The sequence below is a fragment of the Lampetra planeri genome, chromosome 23 (assembly GCF_965212315.1).
Source record: "Lampetra planeri chromosome 23, kcLamPlan1.2.h2, whole genome shotgun sequence".
Classification (NCBI taxonomy): domain Eukaryota; kingdom Metazoa; phylum Chordata; class Hyperoartia; order Petromyzontiformes; family Petromyzontidae; genus Lampetra; species Lampetra planeri.
In genome coordinates, this window is record NC_136129.1 from 9,365,538 (window position 1) to 9,393,434 (window position 27,897).

At 48.6% G+C, this 27,897-nt stretch overlaps 1 pseudogene across 1 annotated transcript in view; it reads right to left on the reverse strand.

Annotated features, from left to right (window-relative positions):
- LOC144726537 (uncharacterized) overlaps positions 1-27,897 on the reverse strand; it is a 159,012-nt pseudogene that overhangs the window by 48,988 nt on the left and 82,127 nt on the right. The window contains exon 4 of the transcript XR_013587279.1: positions 21,547-21,698. The product of XR_013587279.1 is annotated as an uncharacterized LOC144726537 (transcript). The remainder of the gene's footprint in view (positions 1-21,546; positions 21,699-27,897) is intronic.

Below are 27,897 nucleotides of genomic sequence, written 5' to 3' on the forward strand. Positions count from 1 at the left end.
TGACTCTGGCACATGCATAGTTACATTTAATAAAACAACATCCCCAGCGACTCATAAATTGAGCTTTTAACCGCTACAACAGAGATGCCAAGGGCTGCGTTCATTTTTTTCTTCCTCAAGACCAATGCCGAGCAGCCTCTCGGACAAACGTAAACCTCTTGAAAGTCTTACGCACGCATTCTTGACACTGCTGCAATCAATAAGCAATCAGGGCAACTGAAGTCATCACCACGACCATCTTGCAAATGCTTTGCACGCCGGAGAAAATTAAACGCTTTGGTAAAAGTTGACCACAGCGCGCACGAGTTGCATGCAAAGTAACTGCAACGTACTTGTTGAAACGGTGCGCCAACGTTCCTCATTCCTCTACGTCTGCTCGCCCGAACATTATTAATGGGTTCACCGCAGTTTGGGGATTGGCAGCTAACGCGTGGTGGGGTAAAGGGTGGGTACTTCCCATGTTTTCCCCGAGACGTTTTGCCCGTGTGGAGTAGAGTCAACAACATACCCTCCGGAAAGGATCTTAATAGCTCCCTCCAGTGGAGACCTCTTCCGCCAACGGTGAAGTGAGCAAGCGCTTGCAGGGCTGCGCCTTTAACTCTGATTGTCCACCACTTGCAGGCGGGGCAAGAAACCCCTTGTAAGAAGAGCCAAAACGCAGCTCTATAAAAGCACCTCTTGAATATTTTTGCACGCTTTATCTTACGTGAAGTCATCGCACGGCAACAAACTTTCAACATCGTTTATCATCGCTATCATTAATCCCCATCATCGCTGCGCATTAAAAACCTGCCGGGATGTACGAAAACGATGACCGGTACCGCTCGCAAGATTTATGCAGTAAGGCCGTCGGTCTGCTGCCGTGTTGATCCACTGAATGGGAGAGTGCGAGAAAGTTGTCTTCACCCCCACTCCCTTTCTTTCTCCCTTGCCATCATAAACCTACCAAGGCCCATTAGGCTATAAAGCCACCGAACGCAAATCTCACGGGGCGTACAGCCCGGGCTCAAAACGCACTCCCGGGGGCTTGCCCTGGTTCGCGTTCACATCTTTCAAAGAATCCGCGGACCCTCCGCGACTTTGTGCACAATTCTCGCGACGAGCGAGCGCTCGGGGAGGCGAGGCTCCACCACACTTGAGACTCGCAAGGAGAATTGGAATAAAAAATAATAATAACAGCCCCAGTTTATCCTCGGTGCCCGGGGGGCGTACGCGCGCGTCGATGTAATGGTAATGACAAGGTCAGTGCCTGCCACGTAATTACTAAAGGCATCATCTGTGAGCCGCTCACACTGCGATGGATATTTCCCAGGTCACTCTTGCAAATGAGACTCATCCCCGTCTCTGAGTTCTCACCCGGTTCATGAAAGGAACCTTGAAACAACCGGCGCTCAGTGCGAGCCTACGAGAGAGGGGTTTCATTTCTGGCAAATGCTGGGATGTCCGAAAAATCTGCCAAGACGCAGTATTCGTTTAATCGAAATCCGCAAATGACAGGTGCATGCAAACGAGCCTCCATTAGCGTCAAATCAACAGGCAACGAACAGTCTGCGCACACGGCCGTGAGAAGGCGCACCCCGATTTGTTCACATTTTGAAAAGCACTTTAAAAAAATTCCCGAAAACGAGTTTCTTCTCTCGCTGAATAAAGAAAATTGTTGCGGACTGGATATTAGTAACTGGATATTAGTAACTTACGTTCAATGTGGTGTTTGTGGGTGGTCACCGACACGCTCCGAGCATCTGTACCTTACCTGCAGCGTGCCGCTGACCGCCAAAGCAATTACTCTGCATCCACTATACTCTACACGCTTTTCAAACGCTGCCACAGTTAAAGATGAATTACTCTGCCGTGAATTCTGACTTTGATTATATTATTTAGACGGGTTTTTATTTTTTTACCTCTCAACAATAACAGTTGTCCACTTGTTAATTATTTTTGAGCGTGGAAGTTACAGTGTTTACACAGCGCGCAAACAAAAACTGGAGGTAGTTACAACCAAAAGATTAACACAGTGGTCTCAACCTGACAATTTACCCACTTTATTTGTCAAAAGGGAACTTTTGACGTGTGGGTAATGAATGAAGGGGTCGGCAAAGTTCATGTAAAGAGTGTAATGCTGTAACTCGAGCAGTAAAGCCGTTTGCTTTCTCCGGTGTGTGGCGCTGATTGCTGCAGCCGGCTCATGATGATTGTTATACATCTAGCTTTTACCTTGGAGAATTTGTAACATTAACCAATGTTTAACTTTCACGTTAACGATTTGCCACGCTGTTAATTGTTAACGTCACCGAGGGCAAGGCGTAGATTTATTAAACGCTTTTGGGAGAAAGCTTTGCGATGGCTGAACAGGGAGCGAATCTGAGAAGTGCACCTCTGATTATCACGGACGGCCCGAAAGAAGCTCACACAGAAATGACGCAGGCTCTTATCTCGCGTAAAAGTTCCAAAAGTGGCGGCTGGCTCCGTGGCACCAAAATCCGTCTCAGCTTTTCCAGCCGCAGGTGGTGGTGGTGATGACGACGACGACGACGATGACGATGAAACAATGCCAAGGTACCCATGGCACCAGTTCTCGTGGGAAGCCGCATGAACTACCATTGTGCCCGTCTGGCGGAGAACACCACTGCCGAAGATGCCGCCATCGCATTCCAGGCTACCGGCCGATTCACCGGGACGCGTCGCCCGACACCAGAAAAATGCCAGGACTTCGGCGTTTGTAGCTTCGGCGCATTGGTGTCACCGGCAGCCGGCGGATATCAGGGCAATGAAACACACAGAGACGCATTAACTTACTCTACATGCAGTATTTGGGGGGAGGGGGGGGTAGCATCTCGCCAAGCCTTGTAAGACCTCGTTAATATTAAGATGGACAAGCAGAATACCCAGGCAAGGCAGAGTGCTCGCGTGAACCGTAATTCACCGCGGTGGCCGCCGTTGGTTACGTAAACACGCTCCTAAATAGAGCTTCGCCACGGAGGTGTCGAAGACGACGTAGGCGCCCGAGACAAACATTTGCCTGAATTCCATTTCAATCTGCCAAATGTGCCGAGGCCTAGGACTGGAAAGTCTACGGAATTCAGAGCGGTTGATCGAGCACCGCACGACATCAAACGTGAAACAATCGCGATGTCAAACCGGGTCACAGCGCGGGGGGGGGGGGAAGAGAGAAAAGCAACGGCTAGACAAGGCCTTGTGAAATTCAAGGAACCGTCTTACTGAGGGGAGTCCTCATGGGGCAATAAATAACCATGCTTTAGTGTGGATCCGTCAATTAAGACTTCAGCCATGCAAGAACCGTTGTCATTCATTAGCGCAAATTGCAATGCAGGATGACAATTCTCAAGGCAAAGCGTTCCTTTTGCCCGGACTTCATTTAACGAGCGTGGACCACAGCGGCAGCATCCAACACTCCAATTTGTCTCTCGTCACTCGACTGTGATTGGCGGGTGAAGCATCATCGTACACCCCCCGGTGCAGCGCACGACACTGCACAAAGTGGCGAGATGTTAACCACCTCGTCCGGTGTACAGGAGGTCGTGGGTTCGATTCTGACCCTTGACGCCTGTATATTTGGAGTTTGGGTGTGTCTCCCCGTGGTCGCGTGGATTTTTCTCTGGGTCCTCCGGTTTTTCCCTCCACATTTATAAACACGCGTTTAGAGTATTTGGCTGCAATACATTCCTACGTGATAAGCCACTTCGTTGAGCTATCATTTGTGGCCAGGTCGCATCTTAAAAAGAGCTATTAAGCTCAGTGGGCCTTACCTGGTTAAATAAAAAAATAGTTTAAATTTAGATTTAAAGCTTTCGTGACTGTAGGGATTCATCTTCTTGGTTCTTTCGGTAAAGTCACGTAGAAGGAAAATAATAAAATAATAAAAATAAAACATAATAAAATAATTCTCACGACGTTTCGGCCACAACGCAAGCAGCCGTCCTCAGGTGAAGAACAGGTCTGTCGGACGCTGTCTTTCCGACAGACCTGTTCTTCACCTGAGGACGGCTGCTTGCGTTGTGGCCGAAACGTCGTGAGAATTATTTTATTATGTTTTATTATTATTATTTTATTATTTCCCTTCTCCGTGATGACTTTACCGAAAGAATCAAGAAGATAAATAGTTTAGTTTTTAGTTTAGTTTAAATTGCAATAGCGCATTTAGTGCAGCAGATGGAGCACCATTTATTGCCAGAATCTTTGGTCAAGATTTTCCTTTAGGCCCGAGCTCAAAGGTCGTACGTGGGTCAAACACGATACGAGATAGGCCTCTGCACTTCTCCGGTAGAAATGCAATATTCCTCGTACGCGGCACAGTACGATGAAGTAATGCTGTGACAGGCAAACTGGCAGCAGGGATGGAACGGTGGCGAAGTGGTTGCGTAACGTACTTTCAAACCGACATGACCAATGCAAACAACACCAGTGACTCCCCCCAAACTTCACCAACGCGCACTAACCACCACGGCGAAGTATGGTCAAACAATCCCGATAACCGACACGGGATTGGGGGAGGCCTCCACCCATCAGTGGATCAATACATTATATTCTTGGTTCTCTCGATGAAGTCACGCAAATAGATTTTTTTATTTTACATTTTTTTTCTATTTACGTGACTTTACCGAAAGAACCAAGAATATGAATTCCTGCAGTCACGAAAGTTAAGTCAAAGGATCAATACATTATTACAATCCCACACTTTCCCCGCCCCCACCCCGTATTTTAAAGTGAAGGTTGGGGGTGTATCTTATAATCCAGTAGGCGGGTGAGTGTGTGTGTGTAACCACAATGATAGGACTTTAATTACACCAGGGCACACCGTTTGTGGTGACTCTTACATTCCGGAGCATCTTACTATACAAATAACATGGTTCAAAATACACACACGAGGTAGAATCAAGGGAGCATTAGTATACGTGTGTATATATGAAGCATTAAACTGTACCGCACATACCCCGCATAGGCTCAAAAACCACACCATTAACACCCACGCACGAAGAAGACTTAAGGAGACGTACGGGAAATTCAAGTTGGTAATGAACGTCTGAGCGTCGACTGCATTCGTCACACAGACAGCCGGTAATGCGGTTCTCATCGTTAGGAGCGCCGTGCAAAAACCACTCCTCCGCACGTGATTATTCATTCTCATCTCCATGGCTCGACAGCGGGAGCGTGTTAAATAGACGGTGCTCGTGACCGCCGGCGCTCCCATCTGTTCGGTGATTCCGTAAGCTGCAAATTAAAAATAAAACCTCCCGAAACAAACCCCGGCGAGAGAGGCTGCTTTCACAGAATCGCAAAATAATCTCCAGTGTTTATGGGCGAGCTCGACGATGGAATAATTTGCGCGACAGGCTGCCAAACGAGTGCAGGTATTTAAAATAATAAACTTTTTGATTTAAAGCTTTCATGACTGCAGGAATTCATATTCTTGAGTCTTTCGGTAAAGTCACGAAGATAGGTTCAAAAAAAATCATCAAAAATAACAAAAAACGACGACGTTTCGATCGCAACACAAGCGGTCGTCTTCAGGGAAAGACGACGACCGCTTGCTTTGCGATCGAAACGTCGTCGTTTTTTAAAATGATTTTCTTTGAACCTATCTACGTGACTTTACCGAAAGACCCAAGAATATAATAACAAACTTATTGTTTGCAGGCCAGCATCCTCGCTTCGAAGCTCAGGGTCGGTCCGTTAAAGTCGAACCTCAAGCCCACGAAAAAAGCACCGCTGAGTAAGGATGATCGAGACAAACTACAAACAAACAACATCATTTTCTTCTACTAAAACTGTGGCAATATCATGCACGGCGCTTATGCCACCCTTGGCACACAGCGTTACGCGTGCCGCGTTTCACCAATTCACTGCTCGATGAAGGCCTTCCCATGCCGGGGAGGGGATGAAATTCGTCCATACTTCGCCGATCCAGTTGGTGAGAGTTGGTTACGGATCGTTCTGGGTATCACTCTCGGATGACGTTAAAGGAGTTCGTAGCAAAGTGCGTGCATCCACACTGTGCCTCTGCCCTCCACTACACAGCACGCGTCTCAATAAAATGCCGGGGCGAGTGTTGTTAGAAGGCACCTATTCAAAATCAATATATTTAGTTATACTGGAGGAATTCTATGAGCTGTAAAGCTCTTTTTCAAAGATGTTCTTGTGCCGGTTAAATTCGATTTAAAGCTTTCGTGACTGCAAGGATTCATCTTCTTGGTTCTTTCGGTATAGTCACGTAGAAGGGAAGTAGTAAAATAATAAAAATAAAACATATTTATTTTATTATGTTTTATTTTTATTATTTTATTACTTCCCTTCTACGTGACTATACCGAAAGAACCAAGAAAATTTTTCTTGTGCCCTTCGCAGCACTCGGCGGCGTCGCACCAGTCTGCTCACCGCTGTAGGCAATCCGTTTTAGGACAATTCCATCTCACAAGAAACCCTCCGCTGAATACAGATGTCGATTATCAGTGGTGCGCGTGCTTTCAGGGCGAGATGTTAATTCCCTGGCCTGGTAGACGGGGGCCGTGGGTTCGACGCTGACGCCTGTATATTTTTGAAGTTTGCACGTTCTCCCCGTGGTCGCGTGCATTTTTCTCCAGGTTCTCCGGTTTTTCCCCTCCACGTTAAGACACAACATGCGTTTAGAGCAGTGGTTCATCACGTTGACTGCAGCCTGCACCCCTTTGGTTCTCAGAAAGGGTATCACGCACCCGCAGGGGGTGCGTGCACCCCAGGTTAAGAACCACTGGTTTAGAGCATTTGGCTGTTGTAAATTTCCACGTGAAGATCAGCCACTTTGTTGCGCTATCATTTGTGACCAGGTCGCTTCTGAAAAAGAGGCACGTAGCTCTGTGGGCCAATAACCGGTAAAATTAAAAATTTCGATTTAAAGCTTTCGTGACTGCAGGGATTCATCTTCTTGGTTCTTTCGGTAAAGTCACGTAGAATGGAAATAATAAAATAATAAAAATAAAATACTTCTCACGACGTTTCGGCCACAACGCAAGCAGCCGTCCTCAGGTAGAGAACAGGTCTGAATCGTGCCATTTTTCTCGACAGACCTGTTCTCTACCTGAGGACGGCTGCTTGCGTTGTGGCCGAAACGTCGTGAGAATTATTTTATTATGTTTTATTTTTATTATTTTATTATTTCCATTCTACGTGACTTTACCGAAAGAACCAAGAAAATAAAAAATTGTTTAGTTTCAGTTTTGTTTCAAATTGAAACGAAGGCGCTCGCGTTTTAAGCGCAGTGCGCTAACCACCACGCCACCAACTCCTCCAGACGCATCATACAGACTTCATCATTTGACTCGGGTTTAAAAAAAAAAACCCGGGCAATCATTTCGAGGTCAATTGTCTTCAAAAGCACAGAGTGTGCGTAATGCGTAGCAAACAGTTATTGGCTTGAGTGCCTGCTGCTACTCTACGGTGTAACTAATGTTTCACTTAATGGGCCGACAGAGCCAAGCGAGTAACTCTCATTATCAAGGCCACTTGCAGATGGAGCCAATCCATCACACATCTGGGCCTCGACACCCAAGGTGCTTAATGAACGATAATTTGCCTTGGGCCGGCCAGATGCTCCCTCTCAGGAGGCGCACACGGGCACACGTGGGCACATGCGAGTCAAATGTCCGGGGAGCTAACTCGCTCGTCTGACCAATGCACAAGCCACTATAGTCCAGGAGTGCATGCAGCAATAACAACAACAACCACCGCCGTTCACCACTAAGTAGCGGTGACCTCACTCCGGCGCTTGTGCCAGGATAGGTGTACAAATACAACGATCCTTCATAGTAGCCTTAACGGACTGTTAGGGCATGTGCTGTTAGTGAGCACCTATGTAGGCCGGAACGGCACACAATGGGATGGGTGATTAAGAGTTATTACTTAGTATATGGCGTTGTAGACAAATCAAGCAGACTTGTAAAACTTTACAAATCTCACTGGGCTGTACGGTGGCCAGCAACTGGGTTGCGAGCTCTTTGCGTCAACATTTAAATCTTGGATTTAGTGAGTGAGGGGTTCCTCCCCCACCCCCCCCCAAGGTACAAGCATTTGGCCACGTTTGCATTTCAAGCCTACGAACCCCACTGACCCCGAGTTCCATTCCCGGCGATGCCCGATTATCACTGGCTGAACCAGTTCGGGGAGGTGGGGGGAGTCTAACTGCCTTCTCTAACCCACACTGCCCAGCGTGGTGAAGTACGGTTAAACGACTCTCACAACCTACACGGTGCGGGGGAAGGCTTTGCGTCTGGCAGTGGATTGCTAAACGGGCTGTATATTAACTATGAACCTTACCCTCGCCTGATTAACATACTTAACCACCCCTGCCATTTATAATTCATTTTCATAACTAAGCAGAGTCGGCACTCAGAGGTTTATCTTCGTAAGAGGTCTACGATTTTTGGTGCACTCTGCCAAAAGCTTGTCGTGATTTTGGCGAGGGAAATCAGGGCAAAGACAGCTTTAGTTTGTATTGCGTTAATCGTAGAGCTGTACGCAGAAGAGTTAAGGCAACGCATTCAGTTTTAAGCAAGAGGGGACGCGAGTGGGTCTGGGGACGAGGGAAGCAGGTGGCAGCATGGGGTAAATACATTTTAGATTTTCACATCTGTGCGAGGAGTCTGCAAAGACAATCTGTCGCCCACACCCAGCTCTTCAGCTTCCCTCATGAAGGTGATAAAAAAAGAACACAATCAAATGTGTTTTCGTTCATTTAACGTATCCCACAGTCACACCCGCGTGGTGACGATGCCGGCCAATTTAAGCGAGGGGAGCGAGGGGGGGGGTGCACAGCGGGAATGTTAGCGCGCAGGACGAAGCAGCTTCCAAGCAGCGGTCGAAGGTAATAGTGAGAGAGGTGCCGAGGTCGGAGGGGTGAGGGGTGGTGAGGGGTGGTGAGGGGTGGTGAGGGGTGGTGAGGGGTGGTGAGGGGGGGTGAGTGCGGCAGTAAACAAGACGAGAGGAGGGCACGCGCTCGACACGCCGACGGGGGCACGGCGGCGATTAACGGTGGCAGCTTTACCGGCGCTTCTTTTCAGGAAGACTGGCACCGACGCCGATAGGATTTCGTTTAAATCTGGAACGCTCATCTCCGCTGCCGAGGATGAGAAGCGTCCGTCTTAGGGAGGCACGCACGTCGCGAGAAGCACAGCTCGCGGGGAAAACATTTCATCGTTGCCGCAAAAATAATTAACCGTTTCAACTGCGTTTCCACGTATCCAGGATTAAATTTTCACGTCAATTAAACACCCTGTATATTATATGCACAGCAGCCTTGGGAGTTGCAGGAACTTGTGAGAGTCTGAATGGGATCAGCGGGATTTACTAACAGCCACGTCCAGTGTCTCGGTTTGAATGAACTCCACTTTCCTTTCAACGTGCAATTTAATGAGCGTCACTTTCAGAGAGCCCTAAATGTTTACGATGAGGGCATGCCTCACCAAACTATGACATCAAAGAGATTGCGTGCTGCAAAAACATGAAATTTTCTAAAAAAAAAGAAATTACGTTTTTTTCTCCAATTGCCTAAATTTATTAGTTTATTCCATCCACAATTTTCTTTGACCCCTGCAGTGCAATTTTGCAGGCCATTTTTGTTGTTGTTGCAATGTCTGAATTATCTGGCGGAGGTGGGAGACCCAGGACCACCACTGCAGACATCACTACTATGCATATTATTAGTACGTACTACGCTTGTTTACCCAGGGAAGCCTTCGCCGAGTCTCAAGACTCTTTTTCAGGAGGTTCCTGCCAAGTTTGTCGCAGCAGGGAGCGATGTTGCAACTGTGTGCAATCCCAATTGACTCATTTGCAGGTCGTGTTTCAGCACTGGGATGTTTGGCCAATACCCTATAACATTGTATGTTTTTCTTAGCTACGTCGGGGGGGGGGAGAAGCTGAGAAGCCAGAGGAAACCCGTGCAGTCACAATTCTTTAATAACAGATGCCACCTTTACGGATGCCCCATATCAATGTATTTATCAAAAGGAAGATATCATCGCAGGCAAAGAGCTCTGTTACACGCCGGACTAAACGCGAACAACGTCTCACCCGCTTGGGGACACCGCGCACAAAAGACCCACTTTTGTGCGTGCTACTATTGTCCGGCTGTGTTATTGCCAGTGTTGTTCCCATCAAGCCCAAGGCGCGCGCACGGGTGTGTGAGAGCAGGGACCGTTTGTCAGCCACGCATCAAGCGCCTGGGAGACTGGGGAGGAGACATTTTCCCCACGCGGAGACGTTGTTCGTGCCTACGTAGGACCGTTTTTTTGCCAGGATCAAAAATGATGAAGATGCTTTAGACTTCACCTAATTCTGGCGAGAAAAACAACAGGAGGTGTTGAAGATGTTCGAACACCAAATAGATACCTATTTGCAAGGCATCAAGTCTGCATTAGCCACACGTGTGGAAAAAAAACATGCAAACAAACATGCTCTGTTAATATGTGCATTTTCTGGGTTCTTTCGGTAAAACATAATAAAATAATTCTCACGACGTTGTGAGAATTATTTTATTATGTTTTATTTTCATTATTTTATTACTTCCCTTCTACGTGACTTGACCGAAAGAACCAGGAAGATGAATCCCTGCAGTCACGAAAGCTTTACATCGAAATATGTGCATTGTTCATGCGTCCCAGCCGCTGCTGCTGCTGCTACCGTGCAGCTTGGTCAATGCTAATGCATTTTCTCGAAGCCAGCAGCAGCAGCACACTGCCATTACTGCCGAGCGGGAAAATGCTTCAGCCATTAGGCTTTCCCCGACGCCTTCCCCCGTCGTCAACCCGTACCCGATGGAGAGTAACGAGTGACAGCGCCGTCACCGTCTCGGCTGAGCCCCCCCCTCGCCCCGTGCCATTACCGCTGGTGGCCACTCGCGATGTGGACGGTGCCGTGCGGCGTCACTCAAGCGCTGCGTGTACAGTGCGGCCTTCCCCGGGTGGGCAGCGAGCCGCATTATTCACCGATTCATCGATTGCGTTGACAACGAGCCCATTGTACGGTGGCCAACGACAATGTTCGCAATACAATTGCGTCGCACGTAAAAAATATATTAAAAGTTATCGCAAGTCAAGCCTATTCGAAACTACGTTTTCTGTGTGTACATATTGATGTTGGTTGGTAAATTATTATGTCATGGGGGGGGGGGGGGGGAGCTCGTTCAACCAGACACTGGCTGTACGCTACATGGTATTTTCCTGTATCACAAACGCACGTGTTTTTTTGAAAGATTGTTTTATTGTCAAGGTCGATTGTACCAATGTGAGATGGCTGTTGAATGTACCCATTTGGTTAAGTCCAAGCGCCCTTCTGTTCAGTGTAGATTCCGAGCGTACATTTAAACCGCCTGTAAATCTGTGCGGGTCTGTAATGAGTGAGGAACGATTCTTAACTTGCGGATGGCTACTGGCGAGCGATTCACTCGCCAACCTCACCCCCCCCCACCTCCACAAGGAACTGTCACGCTATTCCATACCAGACGTTGTTTTCTCGCTTATATTGTTTCCCATCTTTGTCTGCCTTGTTTGTACGGTACCATTTGATGAAATATAGTCGATGGGAGCCAGAGCAGAAATTGGTACCAAGGAATCAAAACTTACTACTCATTTATTTATACGGGTAAATCGTTTGAGAACTCCACTCATTTGAAATGGTCATCATATCATGAATTGTTGTTGGCCACCGCAACAAAATTGGAACCAATAAAGTTACTCCACATCAGGTGGTACTGACAAGGGAAACATCTGGTCTGGGCTCAAGGAATATTAGCATACGTGTAACCGTATAATTTCATGAATACAAAAAAAACGCGTGCTCACACACACACATATCGAACTGCGTTCAGACTTTTTCTGTTTAGTTTGTTGTCCTTCCCCCACACCTCCGATGAGCACAGTTGGCTACGTACGGTGCGAAAGAAGTTCAACATACATACACACGCACGAGTGCGATTCAAAGCATTCATGGCCTAGAGTTTCGCTACGAGCCCAAAGGGATTTTTTTCCTATCATTGCTCCCTGAAACTCTGAAAGCCCATATCAAGAGCAGCACAGTAATAACACAGAACACAGCGGAGAGCCTCATTGCCTACACCTCCAACTGTCTCTCCCCCTCTCTGCCGCCCACCCGCGCGGGTGCGCTCTTCTGTGAGGCTGCATCAATTTAGAGCGTGCACACGCAATTCAGGCAATTTACTGCGAATGCGACTTAACACGCACGGCAAGCGTCGAATGCGACGGGGCATGTTTTTTTTTTTGCCGGGGCCCATGCGATGGGTCTGCGATCCAATCGCTCGGTCTCAATGATTGACGGGTCGGGGTCCCACGTGTTCAGCAGCGAATCCATTGATTGCAGCTGTCACGGGCACTCTGCAGAATCAAGGCCCGGCACCATTTGGCTAATTGGTACAAAGAGCTCAAATGAGTCGCCGCAGCTTGAACAGTCCCTCCAATTACACCGCCAATCGCCTTCGATAATCTTATCGTATTTTTATATAGCGCTTTTATCCAAGGTGCTTTACAAGGGTTATGAGTGGTACAATGAGGGTAGCCAAAAGTGATTCAGTGAACAGGGATGGGGTATGTGGGGAGGTAGGTTAGTGGGTGCGAGAATTACGGGGGTGCCTAGGGATGGAGGGAAGGATGGGCCAGTGAGAAGATTGTGGGTCTTGAGGGAGGAGTGGAAACTCGACAGACCTGGTCTTCACCTGAGGACGGCTGCTTGCGTTGTGGCCGAAACGTCGTGAGAATGATTTTATTATGTTTTATTTTTATTATTTTATTACTTCCCTTCTACGTGACTTTACCGAAAGAACCAAGAAGATGAATCCCTGCAGTCACGAAAGCTTTAAATCGAAATGTAGGGGAAGTTTGCTCCGGGACAAGTAGGGAAAAGGAGCGTGGCGCTAAGGGGGCGCTAAGTGGGCACAGCCAAACGATTCAAAGGAAAGAGCTTCTAATGAGCTTATAAGAAAATAATACAATCTACTGCAGTAGCATCTATTGAAAATCTATTTAGAATCTGAAAGAAGTCAGGTGGCTGAGATCGCCCCCCCTCTGACCCTGCACTCCGGCCCCAAAAGCAGAGAAGAAGTGGACCCTGGGTAGCAGGTGCTATGCAGGGGGAGACAGGTGTCAGCGGTGCACGCTAATCAGCGGCTGTCTCCAGGCTCTCGCTGTCCCACGGTTCCGCGCGCCCGCAGGGAGAATTGCAAACGTCACGAACAACAGGAGATGCTGCAGGCGTCAACACCCACGTTGATGCCTAAGCATCAGATTATTTGTTGCTTGCCTAAGCATCGCGTGGTTGAGATGGGGCGCCGTGGTGGTGAGACGTTAACTACCTCGCCTGGTATGGAGGAGGGCGTGGGTTTGATCCCAACCCTGATGCCTCCTGTATATTTGGAGTTTGCGTGTTTCTCTCCCCGCGGTCACGTGGATTTTTATCTGGGTCCTCCGGTTTTTCCCTCTACGCTTAGAATCAACATGGGATTAGAGTATTTGGCTGCTGTAAATTTTCACATCATAAGCTACTACGTTAAGCTAAATAGCTCAGTGGGCCTTACCTGGTAAAAAAAATAAAAGTTAGTTATAGCGTGGTTAATCAATCGTGACACATCATACGAGCTCAGCGGCGAGCCGCACTGTGGTGGCGCAAAGGCGTTTCCCTTAAACACGAAGTCAAAACTCGGACTGTGAAGCCAGCCTGGGGTGGGTAAACATCGGCTGCCACCTCGCCGTGCCACCTGTGCTAACAAGGGGCCTGTTGCGGTCTTGCTGTCGGGTTCATGGCCAGTTTTTCACACGTCCTTCTCCCCCCCCCTACTCTCTCAGGGTCCAAGGTGCATGAATAGCTTTTTTTTCCTCTTTTGAGCATCACACAAAAAAGGACGGCGGTACTTTCAGATGTTTATTCTGGGTATTAAAATGACAAAGGGCCAACCGTACTGGCGCAATACAACGGCTGCGTTCTTGGCTTCACGCCCACACTGGGATAATCCTGTCGGGAAGCTTTTCCGACGTGGGGATCCGTCAGTTTCGGTGCGGGACCTCCGAACCTGGGCCACGTTATTTGTATATAGCGTGTGGACTTTGGGATTCGTCGGCTTGGCCACCCTTCCGTTATCGGGAGCTTTGCTTGACGTGCTGCTGCTGCTGCTGCCGGGGAGTGCAGGCAAAGGCTGCAGGGTCAATTCGGGTCCCCCAACTTTGCAAAAGAGCTGCGTTTGTCAGAGCAGCAAAACAAGTGTTTTTTAAATTATCAATTAGTACATGTGAACAAGCAGGCTTGTAAATCCAGCTCATTTGGCAGAAATGGTCGTGGACTAATTGGATGAAACTCTCAAACCCGCTGGGCGGGTGTTGGCCAGGAGATGGCAGCACAGCAAGTGGACTGTCAACTAGTTCACGCGAGATTCTCAGAGTCAATAAAAATATTTATTCACACTGGAGGAATCCGATGAGCTATGAAGCTCTTTTTCACAGATGTCCAGCAAACGCCCATGAATGGTTCACACACGTACTCTGTGGAACTTCATTGGGTACTGTTTTCCTTATTTAAGAATGCTAAAAAATCACTCCGTGAAGTTGAACTGGGCAAACATCCCCTTGCAGAAGCCTCCATAAAAAGAGTATCCCGAAAACTGAGGTGAGGCTTTCTTGGAAACATGTCAATTTCATATTTTTTTTAAGAAAAAAGGATAATCTAGCTGGTAACTTCCAAAATACGAATTCTTCATCATTACTGAAGTGACCTTTGCATTTTGTATGCGCTTCTCTCCACAAGGCCAACAGCGGTAGTCCATAATGCAACTTATTCATCCAGGAAAGCATCACAGAAGATTTGCAAATTGGGTCACGATTCAATGCTTAGCCAATTCCGTTTCAAGGGGCGTTCTGAATGCGAGACGGAACTGGTGTCTGTCCAGATATCCCACAAAAGCACAACGCTGAAAGGGTCCGCGCACACAGATGAGTTAGTAAAAAACCCACGCGCTGCACTGCTATCTCCCTGGCCCGCTTCGCAGCTCAGCTGTGTTTCTGGGTATCTCACAAGTAGAACGCCATCAACAAACCCATGGGCCTTCAAAGGAGCTGCATTGCAGGATGGCTCCACAATTCAATATTTGCAGGCAGGTGTGCTCGCAGCCGAATCTACATGGCTGAATTTGGCACACGCTCATCTTTTCATGCAGAAATAATTCCAGCTGATCCAGTAGAGGGTGCTCTGCGGGTGTCTAAGTAGACTGCGGAGGTAGCTGCTGACCCGCCCACGCTGGACATCTGCGAGAAAGAGCTTCGTAGCTCATCGGATTCCTCACCCCCAGGTCTAAATAAAGATTCCGATTCTGATGGATGGGAGGACTGCACGCATTAGCCCAGCGTGTGTACACGCGCGTGGCCCCGTTAAAAAAATACACGGCCGTTTACGAAATCACGAGATATTGTGTTAACCAGCAGACGGGGGGCGGAGGGGGGTCACATGATGCCTCGATATTTTATCGTGCGGGAAGATACAAAACTCACGAGGAAAGGTTTGAGACGTGAGGATAGGTTGAATAAGCAGTGCTGTTGCTAACCTTTGCCACCAGAGCCTTTCCACACACCAACAACCAACCGCTTTTTTGGTGTGATCATTAACCATTTAATTTATAGCCATGAGACCACGAAAAACTCGAAGAGTTATAAGCAAACGCAATCAATCACTGTGTGTTCGGGTTGTATCGCTCGGGCTGTATGGCTGGTGCTGGGAGCTTCCTCGGAAGAATTCAGTTCCGTTCGATTCCTGAAGACGCTCCCGGCAGCACGTGGAGCGAAACATCGGGCATCGTGCCGATCGACGCGCGCGGTGTCGGCCGCAAACGCGTCGGACAGAGCCGTTACGGCGCAACCGCGAAAAAAACCTACACGCCAAGTAAGACAAACGCTACAAGCGGGCGTACGTGCTTCCTCCAGGCACTGATAATATAGCTCAGGCCCGGCACGAGGACTCGAATGAAACTTGGAAGTACGACCGACCGAGCCACGCATCTCGCACCCACTACACCCCGATGCTGAAAAACAACACGCCGCTTCTAAGTCGTGCCAGGGGCCCACTGATCCTAGCGCCGATGTGGGGAAGGGCCCAATGGCGAGATGTTAACTCCCTCGACTGGTATACAGGAGGTCGTGGGTTCGATCCTGACCCTGATGCCTGCATATTTGGAGTTGGCGTGGGATTTTTTCAGGGTCATCAGCGTTTCCCTCCACATTTAGAATCAACATGCGTTGAGAGTGTTTGGCTGCTATACATTTTCACGTGATAAGGCACTTCGCTGAGCTATATATAACTCAGTGGGCCTTACCTGGTAAAAAATTTAAAAGGTTTAAAATGTGCGTGATTACCAGAAAATGTAACAGGAAAACCGAGTCATCATTTTTAAAAATGGCATCGCAATTTGTTTTCGTGGAATGTAGTTATGCCTTTTTGCGGCGAGCACAGGCAGGAGGGTACAGAAAACAAGCAAGCACATGGCGAGCGCGTAACCTCCACTGCTTGGCTGCACGGTGACCTGCAGCCCAAGGTGACCCCCGCCCCCCCCTCCACCCCGTTCAGAGTGCGATGCCGCCCTCGCTATCGTTCACGTGCAGTCGGTGTGCTCGAAGAAACGCGACTCAAAATGAACGAGCAGCAGAAAAAACACAACGGTGAGAGGAGAGAGCAATGCACCACGAAGAGCGGGGTGGTGAAAAATAATAATAATAATAGCGTTTGTACAGTCACAGAGAGAGAGAGAGTGAGTATCTTGACAGCTTGTATTATTATAATAATTGTTTTTTTATCCTTCTATCTGGCAACAAAACTGACACCTTTTTTTACAAGGAGTCATGTTTGCATAGACCACAATACCTGCAGCCATAATGCAAACAAAAAACATAACTCTGATAATATATGCACTGTCCTTGAAGTTGATTGGTCCACACCCGAGACAGCTTTCCTTAGAGCCTAGTCTCACATGGGTTGGACCATATGACGCCAAAAAGCGCACAACTCAAAGACAATGCACCATCAGAGTATGAGAGCTCGGGGTAAGCATTTTACACCATTGGAACCTCATTTGCCAGTAAAAAATATGATACTTGTTTGCCAGATAGAAGGGTAAAAAAAACAATTATCATATTTTTTACTGGCAAATGAGGTTCCAATGGACCTTGTATTATTGTTATCATCATCAGTGCTTCAGAGGGTGGGTTAATGGGTTGCCTGAGATAACGGGCCCACCAGACCCATCTACAGATGCTGATATATCTGTAAAATGTGCCGGCAATATTTTAATGATTTTCCTTTTAATAAAAAAAAAGTTTATTTGGAAATACTTTTTGATTATTGCTGGGTTATTTTCTGTTACTCGATAACTACAATTAGTTAACTATTCTTACGAGTATTTAAAAAACATAATTGGTCATCAGGACCCATCTCGTAAAAAGTTCAGTCTCCAACCCTCATTAACTCTGTCTCTGGCCTCTCAATTTAAGTGCTACGAACAACAGGGGCCATTTAACCCCAGACGTCATCCACTCTCTCGATATTTGTTTATTCTATTTTAAGACCACACGTGGAGTTATTGACGAATGTGCAGGGTCTGAGTACGAACCCCCGCCCCCCCGCACATTACACGCAGGAGGTTTTTCTCCGGTGCACGATCATTCCTCCCCATCAAGTAAATATCCTCAAGACTCATCATTGACTGCATCCCAGGTATGGAAATTCCAAAGCCTGTTATTTCCCCCCTCGATGCGTGTGCATATATATAAAATTATTACACCTGCAGCGTGTAAAAAAAAAGAAAAGTCTATCATTTCCAAAAAAAGACAGATGAAAAATGTGTGTTTTGAGACTTTATCACGTATCCTTGTCATCGTTGTGTGATTGGCCCGGTGGTTACATGGCGGTTGGTGGGGTAGGGGGGGGTAATAAGAAATAAAAACAAAAAACTCCATTGTTTGTTCAGATTACTTTCATAAGCCACAGAAAGCTCCAGTGGATTAAAAACCAGTTTCCCCAGTGACGGGATGAAAAAATCAAGAAATAAAAGCAATTACATTCCTCGCTTTAAAAATTACCCAACTTGCCACCAAAATGGGTCTCGCTTTCACCGACAGGAAACTACAGAGAGTAGCTCGCAAAGTCCCCACCTACACTTCTCACGAGCGGCACCCTACAGTGGGACTTGCGCTCTCTGGATGTTGGTGGCATGGCCTCCGTCGGATTAAGGCCCCCCCCCCCTCTCCTGCCTGCCCCCCCGCCATGCCGTCACCAAGCCTCGCAGTGCCGCGTTGCCGCAGTCCGATTCGGCGAAGGTTGTCCTCTCTGGCGTGTTCCCTCTCCTGCGGCTGCCGTTCAGTCGAAACGAAAAGTAACGGCATTTTAATTTGACCGGGTAAGGCCCATTGAAGCAATATAGCTCTTTTTTTAGAAGCGACCTCGCCACAATTGATAGCTCCACCAAGTGGCTTTATCACGTGGAAGCTTATAGCAGCCAAATATACTCGAATCGCACGTTAGATTCCAAATGCGGAGGGAAAATCTGGATGACCCGGAGAAAAATCCAAGTGACCACGGGGAGAACACTCCAAACGTTCAGGCGTCAGGGGTCGGGATCGAACCAACGACCTGTACACCAGGTGAGGTAGTTAACATCTCGCCACCGTGGCACACACAGTCACGGGTCTCATCCATCAGCCATCATTGCCTTCTGGAGATGTCCTGCCCAAGCCTGCTTATATCTTTTTACAAGTCTTTATGAAGTCACTAATTGGTGTTGTTGAATGTGATCCACGTTTTCCTTTCTGTCTCTCCAGTGTAATTCCCAACGTGCACATCTCAATTCAGAGTCCGTGCGTCCAATCTACGGTATACATTTAATAGCAAACCCATCTCAAGTTCAACAACATACCTTCAACATAATGAATAAGCCATTCAAATACACGGGAGATGACAATCACTGCACTTGCACGGCGTTTGCGTGCCGAGCCAAAATAAGACAGCTGGGCACAAAAGACGGACGTGCGGCTACGCGGGCACAAAGCAAAAAACGACATGCGGGGGTAAGGGAAGAAACAGCCATATAGATGAGACTGACAGATGCGTTTATAGAGATGGATACACGAGGAAGTCTAGCGAGCTAGATGTGGATAGATTAAATAATTAGATGACACATCCCCACCTGCCTCCGGCTTCAACCAATCTTAGCGGGGGCGGGGGGGTCACAGCGGAGCCTCTTCTCTCAGTGGCCCGTGAAAGATTTAACACAATTTGTCCGCGACCGCTCCGTGAATTGTGTCAGATGGATCCCGCCAGCCGGCAGAGTTTTTTCCGATAATAAGCGGGAGAACGGCGGGGGTGGGGGGGCCACACTCGGGATGTGATCTCCGACGCGGCAGCTTGCGGCGGAACGGATGATTTAAAAGCCCAAAGCGGACCGGGGGGGGGGAGAGGCAAATTACTCGCGAGTCCGCCGCGCAATCTGGTTCGTGTTGCGGGAAACCCTCCGCTTCGCTTTTGCCATTTGGACATGCGGCTCACGCTAAATCAATGAGAGCGGCACGCGGGGCCCCCTGGGCGTCGCGTCCAAAACGAGATCTCGCAAAACTCTCTCTCACCCCCCCCTCCACCCGGCAAAATAAACGAGGCATCGTGTTATTGCGTCGGAGCGCGCTCGTGATCGATCGAGCGATGTTAATGCCGGTGTGGGGGTAGCCGATTGGCTGATGGGACTAAAATGCATTTTTAAATGTGGAGGCACAGAAGAGAGTTCTGCTTGTATAGATTTGGTTTGACCCATAACGCTCCGTGGCTAATTAGATGATTTTGCTGCTATGAATGTCCAAATGATAAGCCTCTTTTGTTGAGCTATCATTTGTGGCCAGGTCGCGTTTTAAAAATGTGTTAATTACCTCCGTGGGCTTTGTCTTGTAGGATGGGGGTGGTTTAGTTTTATTTGTATGTGTTTAGGTGATTTGTTTACCTTTCTGGTACTTTGCACTACTATAATGTTTTTGTACTATTGTTATTACCTGCCCAGACTGGACATCTGTGAAAAAAGCTTTATAGCTCATCGGATTCCTTCAGCAAAATAAACATTCTGATTCTGAAAGTGTTTGTGGAGGTGTTTTGCTTTTTGCATTGAATTGGGTCCCGTATTTTATACCGAGCGCTTTCGCCAATGACAATCCAGCAATTCAGGAGCATCAGCTTTCTGACAAAACTAACTCGCCTAATGAAACCATTTCCTTGCTTGATAATATTGATAACGTGAATCTGGCATGCCAATAGGCTGAAGGACTTAAATACATTTTTACAAGTGGTGCGCTCTTCTTATATTTGCCTTCCCGGCGATTTTAGGCAAGGTCAGTGGACCACAAAAAGATGCATGTTGCATAAAATGAACGCGAGTAACCCAACAACGCTCGTCAAGAGAGAAAGCAGCGCAGGGAGTTGCTCCCGACTGGGCTAGCTCGGCAAAATGTTGCATTTAGTCTGGGGCCAGAGTAGAAATTTATCCCACCTAAAAAGGTGTGTTTATTCCTACCCATGTATTTATACAGCTAATCAAAAGATAATTACTCGATAACCACTCATTTCAAACGGTTCTCACATTACTCACTTTTATTGGCCACATTAATAAATATTTGGTCTGGGCCCGGGGAGTAATTATCCCCTCAGATGCATGCGTTTTCTCCAAGCCCTCAAGTTTCCTCTGGAAAGAAACCAGAACCGTAGTTCTCAATAAAGTGAAAAGGCCTAACATCTTCGGTGGGCAAACCAATACATTATCATCATTACATTATTCTCTGCTAAGCTCGGTGGTAATCATCCGTCTCACAGCTAACTATATTCACCAGCCAGGGCCAAGGGAAGTTCAGTGGAGCTCCACAAGGCAACGTTCTGTTTCATCATCACGTGCATCGCTCACTTCATGTCTCTGAGCCGCAATTGACGAAGTCAGGCTTATCTGTTTGTACGTACGTACATACGTGCGTTGAATCTCCATCGCACGGTATGTAGCCAACCGTGCTAATTGGAGGTGCGGTGGAAGGACAACAAACTAAAAACAAAAAGCAGTTTTAAAGTAATTAGTTTTTAAATCTGGATTTAAAAGTGCATAGCTCCAGTGGCTTCCTAATATCAAAAGGAAGAGCATTCCAGACGGCCGCAGAAGCGCATCTGAAAGCGCGCGACGCGGTGACCACCGTCTTTGTCCGACGGTTCGTCAGAAACCGCTGCTGCGAGGAGGACCGGTTTGGCGTGATGGTTTACACCGCTTGACATTTAGCGAGACCTCAAGAGACCACGCGTCGAGTCCCACCTGCTCGAGCTTGGCTCGACACGCGCCCCCCCCCCCCCACGGCCTGCACGGCATGTTACAGGTCCGGGCGGGCGGCAGCCGGAAAGGGGGGGGGCAACGTCGAACGCAGCCTCCTGCATCTGCAGCTGGAGCCAAGCGGCCTACCCACTCCCCGCCTCTCCCAAGAGCGCCGAGGGGGCGACACTCACCCGTTGAGATCCTCCTTCGTCTCGGCGCGGATGAAGTACTCCCGGTCGGGCGTGGCGATGCACAGCGAGTTCTTCTGCCCCGTGCGGCTCTCGGCCTCCACCACCTCCGTGGCCTGGTTCATGTTGACGGTGCCCTGGGGCAGCGTGCTCGTCTGCGGGTCGACAAAAGCGCGGGGAAAGCTGGGTTGAGACGCTTTGCAGCGCGCCAAGACGTTTAGTAACTCAACTCAAGCTCTCCGATGGGTTATTTGGGTCATTACCACGCGCGTCGTTCGGCGCGCTATCCGGACGTTTCGCTCCGCGCGCTGATTCAGGGAAGCTTCTTCGGGAACCGAACCGAACTGGAGAAGAAGCAGCTGCCAGCACGTGGAGCGAAACGTCGGTAAAGTCGCGCCGAACAAGAACGCGGCACGGCACCGAAAACGCGTCGGGAGACGCCGCACGGCAGCACAACCGCGGAAAAAACCTACGCGGTAAAAAATAATTACACATTTTGACACCCGCTCATTCATGAAGCCGTCTCAATTGCAGGCTCAGCCAGCAGCAGCCTTCGTGGGGCGGCGAAAATCCCAAGACGAACCTACACAGCCAGGGGCCTTTGAGGCAGCCTGTACGACACACAGTGCATCGTGGTCAGGTGGTCGTGTAGCTAAACAATTGCCCAAACCGTTCCCGTCACACAAGCACACGCAGTTCACCGAATAACGGTTAAGAATAATAATACTTTCATTTTATATCGCATCATTCATCATTCATCCTATAACACTGTACATTAAGGACCAAATCCCATATACAGCCACTATCAAGTAAATGAAAACCCTAGTACCATGAAAAAAAAAATCTAAAATGAATAAACAAATGGAGAAATTACACCAAAGGTTACTGCTGCAGCCTAATCTAAACAACACCGCCACTTTCTGACAGGCTTTTTGCTCGCTCCATTTTATGACGCGCCTAACTTTGTGTGCACACGAGCGGCCGCGGGGGCCGTGCCCCCGTTCACGTCTCGCAGGCGCCCCATCGGCTTTCACAGCGAGGGGGAAAGGGAGGAGGGGGTACGTCTCGGTGGCAGTGCACCTCCAAAACAAGCCCGGCCACACAGCACAATGTCTTCAGCAAGCCTCCTGGCAGGTTGAGTGCCCTCCTGGAAGCCTCCCGGAGGTTCGGTGCAGAGGTCGCAAACGGGGTTTGATTCCTTATTGTACCCGTACCCGGCCGCACCAGGGTCGCAAATGGGTACCCGTACCCATACCCTACCCGAAATGAGTGACAAACGGTTACTCACCAGTGACTCACGGCCTACCCGTACCCGTACCCGGCCGCACCAGGGTCGCAAACGGGTACCCGTACCCATACCCGGCCAGGTACGGGTAGTCGGGTAACGTATAGGGTACGGGTATCGGGTACCCGGTTGCGACCTCTGGTTCGGTGCCCCTCCCACAAAGCCTCCCGGGCAGGTTGTGTGCCCCTCCCGCAAGCCTCCAGTAGGTTTGGTGCGCCGTTGGCAACGAGCAGCCCCTCGACGCGACGACGAATTATTACCCTCGCCCTGACCTCAACCACGAAGGAAGCTACACGTTCGTAACAGATTATGATAATTTCCGATGGGCCATGTTGTTCTCCAGCGTGGCCAAGCGGCCTCGAAGTTGATGTAACTTGGACCCTCGTGGCTGGCATGGCAATTGAATTTGGTGGGGGGAGTGGGGCGGGGTGGAGGAAAAGTGCGGATGTTCAAATTGATTTCACCAGATGAGAACTCAAGAGGACCAGGGATTCATCTTCAAGAGGACCAGGGATAGTCTCGTTTGCACGAGTGGCCCTGGGTCACCGAAATTACAAAAGCAAAACAAATTGAATTGCAGCGATGACGCGAAGAGGAATGGAGAGAAAAATGGTAATGGACGCGTTGTAATTAAACGGGGACGTGCTTTTGCTTTACATGACCTTTCCATCGAAGAGATTCTCATGCTATGGGAACCTCATTTGCCAGTAAAAATATGATAATTGGTTCTTTACCCTTCTATCTGGCAACAAAACTGACACCTTTTTACAAGGAGTCATGTTTGCATAGACCGCAATACCTGCAGTCATAATACAAACAAAAGAACATAACTCTGATAATGTGCACTGTCCTTAAAGTTGATTGATCCACACCCGAGACAGCTTTCCTTAGAGCCTAGTCTCATATGGGTTGGACCAGATGACGCCAAAAGGCGTACAACTCAAAGACAATGCACCATCAGAGTATGAGAGCTCGGGGCAAGCATCTACACTATGGGAACCTCATTTGCCAGTAAAAATATGATAATTGGTTCTCAACTTTAAGGACAGTGCACATTATCAGAGTTATGTTCTTTTGTTTGTATTATGACTGCAGGTATTGCGGTCTATGCAAACATGACTCCTTGTAAAAAGGTGTCAGTTTTGTTGCCAGATAGAAGGGTAAAGAACCAATTATCGAGATTCTCATGATTAAATAAACACAAACATTCACTGCAGATGAGAAATGCGAATGGGTAATCCTGCAATTTAATGCATATAATTGCTCAACTCAAAGATGTTTGCTACATCATCAACGCATTCAAAAGCACCGTGTGTGTGGTTCAGATTAAAGGTTCAATCAGAAACATAAAATATACATCATCTGCACAACGGTATGAGTTTCCTTCAGACAGCTTTGCATCTTAATGTGGGCTAGCCTTAGCATTATACAGTTACACAATATTTATTATTCAGCTGGAGGACCAGCTGACCGTACTTCATCCATTATTCATGCGGTATACATGAGGGATACGATACGTACAAGGTTGGAATTGATAACCTCGTGGCTTAGTGCCAAAGAACAACAAACAAACGGCCGATTGCATTTTCAGGAACTTTTCGCAATGCTTCGAGGTACGATGTGCTTCACAGCATGTCGTTTCATGCGGCGGCAGCAGCAGTCCAACGTACGTACAATTGATCTTCAATGCAACCGTCACCACAGAAGAAAGTTCAACCTACTTGTATTACATAACCGTATAATGCAAGAATGTCAATGTTGGAGGGGCACACGTGGAGAACGAATCTCGAGTACCGGGACTTCTCTACTTACGGACATTCGACTTACTAACTTTCAGAGATAAGAACAAACTTGTCCCGATGTCCAGTTGCCTGTTCGGACCGAGAGTCGTAAGTTCAACCCCCGCGCAATATAGATGGCGGTGGTGGCATCTACATCTGCAGAACGTGAAGAACCAGTGGCATCTACATCTACATGAGATTATACAACTTTTAAAGCCTTTCCCCGTGTTTAGTGTACACGCCGTATAACACGTTTCAAATCAGTGGGAGTAAAGTTGGACTTACGAATAGACCCCTGGAACCTAACTCGTTCGTAAGCAGAGGAGTCCCTGTACGTACACACAGGAGGGATGGTTACCACCGAAAGGCGGAACCGCGTGGAGGGAGGGGCGGGGAAGACGAGAGTAACCTCCGAAGTGAATGTACGGATACGCGAGAATAAAAAAAGTAACAATAATCCGCCTCCGTGGAAGGAACACAAACACTTGCGTCCCACAGGAAGTCCTGACCCCAGCTGCACCTGTGTACGCGGCACAGGCATTCTTTTTGGTGTGAGCGGCACGTCTGGGGAGCGGCGGGGTGGTTTTATGAATAGCGCCGCTACAGAGGGACGGACAACGCTACAATTCGGTCGACAGCGTCGTGATTTGCCCATTCTCTCTCTCTCTCTATAACCGCCTGCCCCAGGTGTGGCCTACCAACATTATTATCATGCAGGCAGTCTCCACGCCAGGGATATAGCCTTGCGTAAGCCTTGCTACACACGCATGTGTTTTAACGTAACTGTTCGCGGAAGTTTGTGTTGTTGTTGCAGAGTTATACCGAATCAGAATATTTATTCATACCGGAGGAATCTGATGAGCCATGCAGCTATTTTTCACAGATCTCAAGTGCTGTCCTTCCCTCGCACATCTGATTAGCACGGCTGACTACGTACAGTGCGAAAGAAGTTCAACATATGTACATGCTGCTTTCACAGCGATGAGCAACAAAGGTGGAATGCTGTCCCACGCATTCGTCGATTAATTTTGATTTTGAAGCTTGCAATGTACGCGTTGAATCGCGGGTGTCAGAACTGACGAAAAAGAGCTACATAGCTCATCGGATTCCTTCAGGCTGTATTCAGATTCTGATTCTGCATGCTATGGGTTCACGTGATGCCTGCAGCCACCAGAGACGTGTTAACCTTTTCACAACAATATAGAAAAATGTTTAACCCAATTCTTGAAATGACTTTCACAACCTTCGATCGTGGACATTCACTGAATCGCTCAAGGGGGGGGGGGGGGGGGTGGTGGTGAGGGTGTTCATCATTCCACCCCTTATAAGCAATGGAATTCAACACAAGAAGAACATTTCCTAAATCCAGGCCCGCATTTAGTATTGTAGTGAACGCAAATGATTGCGGCTACACCTGCCAGTGTGCATCAAAAGACCGAAAATGAAAGCACTCACATTGAAATGTGCCCCACAATCACCTTCCCCCCCCCCCATCCCTGCCCCCACCCAGTTGCTAAGAGCCCAAAGTGAAGCGGCTTCAATGGATTCACTTCTTACCGCAGACTTCTGTCGACCCTGCCCATGACCCTGCCCATGACCCCCCTCCCCCACCACCAGCCTTGCTGGGTTCATGTCAACACTTATCCCAGCATCTCCATTCACTCTGACAGCTCCCATGAGGCACGCAGAACATGTGCATGGGCACTAAAGCTACCCGCCCTGACATTTTAGACATGTGTATCCAGTGACCCTATATCACTTGAAACGTCCACTTAACGATCCGGCATCCGCTGCAAACTTTTATCAAGGCCAGGCAATTAACGCGCCGGCCCAGTGGTCGACAAAACCCCGACACAAATGCGGCCGTGGATATGCCCGCCGGTAGCCAGCGGAGGTTAACGCTGCGATCCAGGCGCGGGTTTTTCTCTGCGGCCCGTGCATTAGAAAGGCCCTCGGCACGACGTGCGCTATGACAACCCGCCGGTGTTTGCGTCGAAATCAGTGGAGCGCAGCCAAAACGTTGAGAGAAATGAATTATTCAAACGCAGGACCACCTAAGGTCGCTTTACACTACGGCGTGTCCGTTTGCTAAGAGGGGCGGGAGACGCCTCGCGCCAGCGTAAGTGTGCAACGAAACCTTTGCACGTTAGCGAGCATTATATACAGCGGCTCACATCACCGCGAGACGCACCTGACCCAACAGCGTCGCGCTAAATGGCAAGCATACATTACGGCACAATGAGCTTGCTCGGCCCAGAGGGAGAGAGAGAGAGCGCGTGTCTTGAGACAGGGCAGGATTCTCTACCGCCCACAACCGCCGCGTACAGAAAATCCCAGGGCCGTACACTAAGCCAGGCTTATTAGACGGACTTCAAACGCGCACGCCACAAAGGGCCCTTTCTTGTTCTCCTCCTCGTGCCCAGGCCACCAGTGGAAGTCTTCCGGATTTCAAGTTCTAATTAACGTCACAATACCTGGCCCCGCAACTGTCAAACGGCGGGCAGGGGGAAGATAAAAACGTCTTATTAAAGCTTGACGGCAGGCATCCTTATTTTATTTTTATTACAACTCAATGCGAGCCCGATACAAGACGCCAATCACAGAACTGGGAAAGGTGGGTGGGAGCAGCAAAAACTCCGGCAAACGGCGACCCGATTTTGTGCCCCAACGAAGAGAGGCAAAAATTGGGCTCGCTGCCCCACCCAGGTGGGGACCACGTACCGGTAGGGGGGGGGAGGGGGTGAAGATTTCCATGGGGGGAGGGGAAAGAGGTAAGATAACTAACGTAGTGGGGGAAGGAAAGGGGGGGGGTAGTGACAGCAGCCATCCTTTTGACCTATGGCCCCACGGAACTCCGTGGTGGGAATTGACATCCCGAAACCGACGCGCTGAAGAAGCGTGCGCCCCACGTTATTTCAAAATGTTTCCGCGTAACAGCGGCAAAAACCCTCACGCTCCTTCCAACAGCCCCTTTTGTCGTGGGCAGCCGTACAAAAGGCTGGAACGGAAGCCACAAATTGATCATCTTCAGGTTAAGTGGCACCCGCGATAAAGGATTAGCAGGTGTGGGGCACGGAGGAAGGGGGAAGGACTTTGAAATCCGGAACATTGCTCTCACACTGCTGTGAAATGTTCCAAGGCAGAGAGACATCGCCCACGCGTTCCCAATCCTCCGCCGGGATCCCGCCGCTGCTGCCGCTGCTGCTGCTGCCAATTGGACACACAGAGATGCTCAGGGAATGGCTGTGACAGCGGCTGTGTGGTCAGCACACTTGAGCAGACCACTCC